Source organism: Lepidochelys olivacea, assembly GCF_965140295.1.
Source record: "Lepidochelys olivacea isolate rLepOli2 genome assembly, chromosome: 6".
NCBI lineage: Eukaryota > Metazoa > Chordata > Testudines > Cheloniidae > Lepidochelys > Lepidochelys olivacea.
In genome coordinates this window covers 87,750,786-87,760,102 of record NC_140416.1, presented here as the reverse complement: position 1 = coordinate 87,760,102, position 9,317 = coordinate 87,750,786, and positions in this window count along the sequence as shown.

The window sequence follows — 9,317 nt, the reverse complement described above, 5'->3', positions numbered from 1 at the left end:
GGCCCCAGAGCGCCCGCCCCTGAGCGTCCCTCGCTCGTCTGCGCTGCCGCCTGAGGCTACTACAGCACAAGAGCCGGGCCCCGGGCAGGCTGAGGCAGCTGGCTGCTGCCGCAGTTGCTCCACCGCGGGGGGGGGAACGACACAGACACACACACACATTGGCAGCCCTCCCCTCCTCCGGCATCCGCCGGGAGACACCTGGAGCGGCCCTCCCTCACCCGAGCACCTGTTGGGGCTTGGGTGAGTGTCTGACCCTGTGATCCTCCCACCAGCCCGCAGTCACCGCTCCTGCCCCACGCTGCGCAAGGGGCAGCCCCATTCCCCCTGAGGCTACGGTGAGGGGCTGCAGCAGGGGAGGAAGGAAGCCACATAGGATGGCAGTCCCCACCCACCATAGGGGAGGTGAGGGGGCTTCGTGGGCCTGAGAGGGGCCCCAGGAGCATGTGCAGTGACAGCGGTACAGAGTGAGTGTGCTGGAAGGCGGGGGTCCTCAGAGCTCGCTGCTGCCGGCGGGGAGAGGGTTGGGGGGAGTCCTCTCTGGCCCTAGTCCCAAGGCAGCCTGTGTGCACCCCAAGCTCATGCCCCGCCCAACCCCAGAGCCCAGGCCCCCAGCAGCCCAACCCACAGCATCAGCCCTAAGCCCCCCTCCTACACTGTGAAGCCCTCATCCCCATCCCCAGCCCCATCCCAGAGCCCTCACCTGAAAGGGAAAAATACACAACTTAAATTTGACGGTCAGTTTGGGATATGATCGTGTTTAGCACAATACTTGGTTATTTTACACCCTTTAAAGTATATAATTGGTTCTATACAAATACAACAAAATATAATATATTGAAGCAGGCAAGTGCTGCTTCTGACTTTCCACTTTTAATTGGCCCTTGTAATCTTGTGGCACCGACGTGTTGTAGTTTCATTTTATCCCAGCAACAAATTCTTGATTTGTAGGACCAGTAATAATCAACAATGGATAAATGCTTAATAAAGTTACCCAGAGAAAAAGAAGAAAAGGATCATTCATCAAGTGATGGCCTGAGTTCGACACCTGGCTTTCAACCTGAAGTTATACAAAAGAAAGATGCTGCAAATGTACAAAATAAGAAAAGGAGTTTTCAGCAATCTTGGCTATCAAGATTTAAGTGGTTGGAGAACAACAGCGAATTAAATAGAGGTTTTTTCTCAGTTGGCAAAAACTGTTCTGAAAAGATTATCTTAATATTTTCTACAAAGGCTAAACCAACATTTATTTAGTCCAGATTTCAAGATTGGAGACATGCATTGCGTGGCTGTACATCACACAAAAAATCCTTCAGTCACAAGGAAGCAGTAATGAAGTATGCTGCTCTGCAATTTCTGGAGGGACCCTCTAGCAGCACAAGAGGGCCCCCCTGCCCGCAGCCACTGCTCCTGCCCCATCCTGGACAAGGGGCAGCCCCACCCCCACTGAGCCTACAGTGAGGGGCAGCAGCAGGGGAGGAGGTACACATGTGATGGCAGTCGTCCCCCCCCTGCTCCGCACCCACCATAGGGGAGGTGAAGGGGCCCTAGGAGAACGTGCACTGACAGTGGTGTGAGGTGAGTGTGGTGCAAGGGGGAAGTGGGGGACCCCTCCCCCAGAACTCGCTGCTGCCTGCGGGGTGAGGGCTAGGGGGAGTACTCCTCTCTGGCTTGCCTGCACCCAACTCCTCATCCCCAGCCCCCCCCACCTCACAGCCCTCACCCCAACCCTCTGCCTGAGCCCCTCCCAGACCCCAAACCCCTCATCACCAGCCCCACCCCTAAGCCCTCACATATTTACATTATTTTAAAAAATATACAGTAACTCCTCGCTTAATGTTGTAGTTATGTTCCTGGAAAGTGCAACTTTAAGCAAAATGATGTTAAGCAAATCTAATTTCCCCATAAGAATTAATGTAAATAGCAGGGGTTAGGTTCCAGGGAATTTTTTTTGTCAGACAAAAGACTATATTTTATTTATATATATATATATATACACACACACATACACACAAACACAGTATAAGTTTTAAACAAACAATTTAATACTGTACACAGCAATGATGATTGTGAAGCTTGGTTGAGGTGGTGGAGGCAGAGGGTGGGATATTTCCCAGGGAATGCCTTACTGCTTAATGATGAACTAGCACTGGGCTGAGCCCTCAAGGATTAACACATTGTTGCTAAGGTAGCCTCACACTCTACAAGGCAGCAGGAATGGAGGGAGGGGAGACAGCATGGCAGAGAGAGACAGAGGCACACACTCTGTGTGTGAGAGAGAGACACGCATTGCCTCTTTAAAGTAGGCTGACCCCACTCTAAGTACACTGCCTTTTTAAGTAGATCAGCAAGTTGAGACCACAGCTGCTGCCAGCAAGCTCCCTCTGTCCTGAGCCCTGTCGTGTCCCCACCCTGTTCTGTGGAGATGGGGGGAGGAACGGGGAAGGGGGACACCCTGACGTCAGCACCCCTCTTTCCCACCCCCGCCCCTGCACAGCAAACAGGAGGTTCACAGGAGCATTTCAAGGCAAAGGGCAGGAGCAGCACACAGGAGTGTTGGGAGGGACACCTGAACTGCCCAGCAATTGATAGCCTGCTTGGCAGCTGCCACACAGGGAACTTAGTGGGGCTGCCAGTCCATCCTGGTTCCAAGCCCTCACCACTAGCTCCAATGGGCTGCTCTTTCTGCAAGCAGTGGACAAAGCAGGCGGCTGCCAAACAACTTTAAATGAGCTTGTTCTCTAATTCAGAGGTTCTCAGACCGTGGTCCGAGCTCCATTCAGGTGGTCCGTGGATAGTTCCCTCTAAGGTGCACGCCTGGGCGGCTGCAGGTAAGAAAATGAAGGGCCACTCACCTAATTAGTGTGGCCGCACAGGCATGGCTCCACTAATTAGATGCCTGGACCCTGGAGAAGATGCACATGTAAGCTCAGGTGGTGGCCTTGGGGGGAATAGGAAGTAGGTGGGAGAGGGCAGTGGTGTGAGAAGAGGCGGTGGGGGGAATTTGGGATGTGCGGGGCTGTGGCTGCCAGAGAAAGAGGCGACTTTCCCCATCTCCAGGGCTGCAGCTGCTGGGGAGAGACAGCCCTCCTTCCCAGCCTCAGCTCTGTGGTTGCTGTGGCAGGGGAGAGACCCCCCACACCTTCCCAGCCCCAGCTGCGGTGGGGGAAGAGAGGGAGAGACCCTCTGCCTTCTTCCCAGCCCCAGCTCGGGGACTGCCACGGTGGGGGAGAGAGGGCACATCCATCCCATTAGAAAGATTAAGACTACTGAGATTAAAATATGAGTTGTGTGCTTTTATGTGTAGAACAAAAAAAGATTATTATTATTAAGGGTTTTTTTTATATAGCGCTTTTATCCAAAGCGCTTTACAATCATTAGCTAATGGTACAAACAACGTTTGGAAAGATCATTAAGTGGTCTGCTGAGACCCTCAGCAATTTTCAAGTGGTCTGCGAAAAAAAAAATTTAAGAATCACTGCACTAATTGATCAGCAATGTAACAACAAAACAACGTTAACTCTGGACGACTTTAATGTGTGTGTGGCGGGGGGGGGGGACTTGAACCTGTTCTGGGCACCACCAAAAATTATACAAACCTGCCGCCTCTGGCAGCCACAGGTAAATGTTTCTGCACTAATGCTGGCCAGTTACTGAAAAGAATCACAATCAGCTAGGATTGCACTGCACAACGTTTTTACCAGTGTTCAGTACCTAGCTGAACAAGGAATAGCGTTACGTGGGCATAATGAGAGTGATTCAAACTGGATGCAGCTCTTGTTGCTACGCAGTACAGATTCAGAGGAACTGAGACACTGGCTTAATCACACAAAATACAAGTGGCTGTCACATTAGGTTATTAACGAAATCATCGAAATGATGGCACTAAGACAAATTGTGCAAAAGATAAAGACTTCTAAGTTTTATGCCATTGTAATGGATGAGGCTACCAATTTGTCAAGAAAAGAACAAGTAAGTTTTTCTTTAAGGTTCTTTTCCAGTGAAGACTGGGAGATTTATGCAGAGTTTATTGGGTTTTACCAAACTGACGCAATGGATGCTGCTTCTCTTTTCAAAATTGTGGAAGATACACTTCTTAGGTGTGATTTGCCCTTTTCTGATTGCTGGGGGCAGTGTTACGACGGAGCCAGTAATGTGTCCAGCATATTTACTGGGGTCCAAGCCAGAGTGAAGGATCAAGAGCTGAGAGCAGAATTTGTGCTCTGTGTTGCACATTTCCTTAACCTCACCATGCAGGATGCCCTGCATAATATTCAAGAATGTTGTGATATGTTTTCGATGGTGAAAGATCTCATCAGTGCTTTCAGGAAGTCACCAAAACTTATGGCAGCATTCAGAGAGTTTCAGAATGAAGGGGAACCTTCTTTAAGACCATTGTGCCCAACAAGATGACGCCAAGGATCTGTAGCATTAAATCACTGCTCCATAACTACAAGGCCATGATGAACTGCCTAGATGAACTTAAAGAACGAGGAGTACTTGTGGTACCTTAGAGACTAACAAATTTATTTGGGCATAAGCTTAATGGATTCTTGAAACAACTTCAGTCTTTCAACAAACTTTACACTAACAGTTCTTGTGAAAGTCACAGGTCCTGTAAAAGAAGCTAATGAAAAAATTCAAAGCCCAAATGTGTCATTGGCAAGCATTATGAAGAAAGTTGGCTTGTTGCAAGAGGTGTTGAGTGGGATGCGCACCGACTCATCATACAATCACTTCTGGGAAACAGTAGAGAAGGCAAGAAATCTTTATTTAGATGATCCTACTCTCCCGAGAAAATGCAAGCCACTGAGGAGGCTCGACCATGGAAGCTTTCCTTACACCTTCAGTGACCCCAAAGAGTATTTTTATCAACTATATATTGGGATCATTGATGCTTGCAAAATTGCCATTGAACAGCGGTTTTCAACTGAAAGCTTTACATTCGCAGTAAAATCGGAGAAGCATATAACTGATGCAGCTCAAAACGGGACACTGTCCCAATAAGTAGAGCTTTCCATGGTGATATTAACACAGAGAAGCTATTTCTTCATTTAGAAATGTTGAGTAATATTTGCAGATCGAGAAATTGCCAGCTTAATTCAGTGAGCGAAGTGAAGCAATTTCTGAAACAAAATGAAGGCTTGAGTGACATGTTCTAAGAAGTTACAATTCTCCTGAAATTATTCTACACAATTCCAACTATAGCCCGCACCACTGAGCGATCATTCAATTGCCTGCGCCAACTGAAAAATTATTTGCGAACGACAATGGGCAAAGAATGTCTAAATCACTTGGCATTTCTGCATGTTCATAAGAACTGTACCTCTGAACTGGACATTGCAAGTCTCCTGGATGACTTTGTTTCAAGAACCAAACAATGACGAAAAGTGTTTGCTGGCTCCTGATGAACATCGCAAAAGAAGGGGCTATAATTGTTTTAATTTTAGAAAGTATTTGCTTTTGAGGGTTATTGATCAAAGAGTGCTTGGTTGTTTCCATATTCAAAAGAGTATTAATGATATTCATAGTTAAATATTTTTTTCTTATGATAGTGATACTATGCAATAAAGGGAAACTGTTAAAGTCTTATGGTTTCCAGTCCATTTTTACATTATTTCAAAAAATATATATCTGCTTATCGGGCAGCGGGGAGGACTTAGACCCATTCTGTGCAGCACCAAAAATTATACAAACCTGCCGCCCCTGTGTGAGAGAACGGGTGGGGGCGGGCCCACAGGGCTGGGCAGCCAGGGAGCAGTTGAGGAGGATAAGGACAGCAAGGAGGAGCTGCTTTGCAGCCCCCAGAGGCAGGACCAGTCCCTGAAGGATGATATAGGAGGGGCTGCTGGACTTCAGACCCAGGGCTCAGCAGAGGAACTGCTGCGGATCACTGATAGGCGAAGGCTGGCAGACCTTCACCCCCAGCCAGAGAACATTGCCTGTGGGGGAAGGTGGGAAGACCCGGGCAGGTTTAGTCTAGGGCAGAGAAAGCTGCGGGGGACCAGCTAACAGTCTGCAATAAGTTCAGGGTTGCTACAAAGAGGACCATGATCCATTGTTCTGCCAGATCCACTAGGACAAGAAGTCATCGGCCTAGTCTGCAGTAAGGGAGATCTAGGTTAGACACAAGCTTTTTAACTACAAAGATAGTTAAGCCTAGCAACAGGCAGGACTAGCCCTAACCGTTTTGCCAACCAGGGCAGAAAATGTTTTTTGTTGGTTCACACCTAGATCAGCGCAAAAATGAAACAAACAACATCAGCCAATCAGTGGCGGGGGAGGGAACAACCTGCCAGCCAATCATCGTCTGAGAAAGAAAAAAAGCCAAGTGGTACAGCAGTCCAGCACTCCCTGGAAGTTGGCACCTGGAGCGACTGCCCTTCTTGCCTGGCCCTAGAACTTGCCTTGGAAACAGGTTGCTGAGGGAAGTTGTGGACTCCCTGTCTTTGGAGGTTTTTGAGAATAAGGTAGACAAACAATTGCCGGTGTCAGAGTAGCAGCCGTGTTAGTCTCTGTCCGCAAAAAGAACAAGAGTACTTGTGGCACCTTAGAGACTAACAAATTTATTAGAGCATAAGCTTTCGTGGACTACAGCCCACTTCATCGGATGCATAGAATGGAACATATAGTAAGAAGATATAGATAGATAAGTTGGAAGTTGTCATACAAACTGTGAGAGGCTAATTAGTTAAGATGAGCTATTATCAGTAGGAGAAAAAAACTTTTGTAGTGATAATCAAGATGGCCCATTTAGACAGTTGACAAGAAGGTGTGAGGATACTTAACTTAGGGAAATAGATTCAATATCTGTAATAACCCAGCCACGCCCAGTCTCTGTTCAAGCCCAAGTTAATGGTATCTAGTTTGCATATTAATTCAAGCTCAGCAGTTTCTCGTTGGAGTCTGTTTTTGAAGCTTTTCTGTTGCAAAATTGCCACCCTTAAATCTTCTACTGAGTGGCCAGAGAGGTTGAAGTGTTCTCCTACCGGTTTTTGCATATTATGATTCCTGATGTCAGATTTGTGTCCATTTATTCTTTTGCGTAGAGACTGTCCGTTTTGGCCAATGTACATGGCAGAGGGGCATTGCTGGCACATGATGGCATATATCACATTGGTAGATGTGCAGGTGAATGAGCCCCTGATGGCGTGGCTAATGTGATTAGGTCCTATGATGGTATCACTTGAATAAATATGTGGACAGAGTTGGCATCAGGCTTTGTTGCAAGGATAGGTTCCTGGGTTAGTGTTTTTATTGTGTGGTGTGTGGTTATTGGAGAGTATTTGCTTCAGGTTGGGGGGCTGTCTGTAAGCGAGGACTGGTCTGTCTCCCAAGATCTGTGAGAGTGAGGGATCATTTTTCAGGATAGGTTGTAAATCTCTGATGATGTGCTGGAGAGGTTTTAGTTCGTGGCTGAAGGTGACGGCTAGTGGCGTTCTGTTATTTTCTTTGTTGGGCCTGTCCTGTAGTAGGTGACTTCTGGGTACTCTTCTGGCTCTGTCAATCTGTTTTTTCACTTCAGCAGGTGGGTATTGTAGTTTTAAGAATGCTTGATAGAGATCTTGTAGGTGTTTGTCTCTGTCTGAGGGATTGGAGAAAAAGCGGTTGTATCTTAGAGCTTGACTGTACACAGTGGATCTTGTGGTGTGTCCTGGATGGAAGCTGGAGGCATGTAGGTAGGCATAGTGGTCAGTAGGTTTCCGATATAGGGTGGTGTTTATGTGACCATCGCTTATTAGCACAGTAGTGTCCAGGAAATGGACCGCTTGTGTGGATTGGTCTAGGCAATTGCCAGGATGGTCTCAATTTACTTAATTCTGCCCCAGCGTGGGGAGATGGACGAAATGGTCTCTTGAGGTCCCTCCCAGCCCTACATTTCTATGATTCTATATGCAGGAATTTGAAAATGGGCATGGCTGAGCTGCTAACAGAAATACATGCTCTCATTTGAGATCAGGTGCTTTGCTGGAGGCCTGGACAGTAGCAAATGGGGTAACCCCTTCCCCTCCCTCCCTTTTTATTCCCCCAAAATGCTAGAGGTGATCCTGGCAATCACAGACCAGTGACCCTTTGTTCAGTCCCTGATAAAGTAATTGAAACTATAATTAAAATAGAATTATAAAGAGCTAGACAATCATGTAGTGATATTCAGAAAACAGTATACCTCATCTAAAGGAAAACTGTGCCTCTCTTATCTACCAGTATTCAAGTGAGTTAGCAAAATAATGTATAAAGGAGAACTGGTTGATGTAATTTGTTTGGCTTTTCAAATAGCCTTTGACAAATTATCTCACAAGAGGCTATTAAGGAAACTAAGCAGTCACAGCCTGAGAGATAAAATTCTGTCATGGATTAAAAACTGGCTAAAAGACAGAAAACAAAAGGTAAATGTTTAAATATCAACAAGGCAGAAGGTTAACTGTGGGGTGCCACAAGGACTTTGTTTATTATTCTGACATGGTGATGTGGCTAACTTGGAGATATATTTATTTCAGCAACTCAAGGCTAGAGGTGGCTGTTAAGAGTGTTATCAGTTTAACAAAGCCGGGTGAATGAGTAGCTTGATGGCAGATGAAATTCTGTGTTGAGAAATGCAAGGTAATATGCACTGAAGAAACAAAATGAGCTACTGCTAATCACTTCTGGGTTCTGAGTTAAAGGCAACCACTAGAGGAAAAGACTTGGGTGTTATTGGGAACAAGTCAATGAAAGCCTCTGCTCAGAAAAAGTTTTAAAACATTAGGCTGTAGGAGCAATGGTATGAAAAATAACACTGAAAATTATTATTACTATATGAACACACTATATGCCTTCACTTGGGATACTGTGCTCCGTTCTTGGCCCTCTGTCTCAAAAAGGAGAAACAGAAGGGATTTAAGAGATGGGCAATAAAAATTATTGGAGGCTTGAAAAAATTTCCATATAAGAAGCAATTGAAGCGATTGGGACTGTTTATTTTATAGAGTAGACTAATAAAATTTTTAAAATTAAAACTAATTAAATAAAGATTGGATTTTTTTTTTAAATGACGTGCTCTAGGAATTATTTAGGGAAGTGCTATGGCCTGTGTTATATAGGAGGTCAAATCGGATGATCACAATGGTCTCTTCTGGCCTAGGAATCTATACAAATAGGAAATAATAGAGTTAGAGAAAACAATAAATGGGATGGTCCAATTTATTATTTTTTATAATATAGGACGAAGGTAACACTAAAAAGTGCTAAGAAAATAATGGAGGGAGGAACTTGCACAAGGAAGTAACTGACCTGTTTCTGTGCACTTATGTTCTCCTAAGGTTGAGTCTCCCTGGTTTATC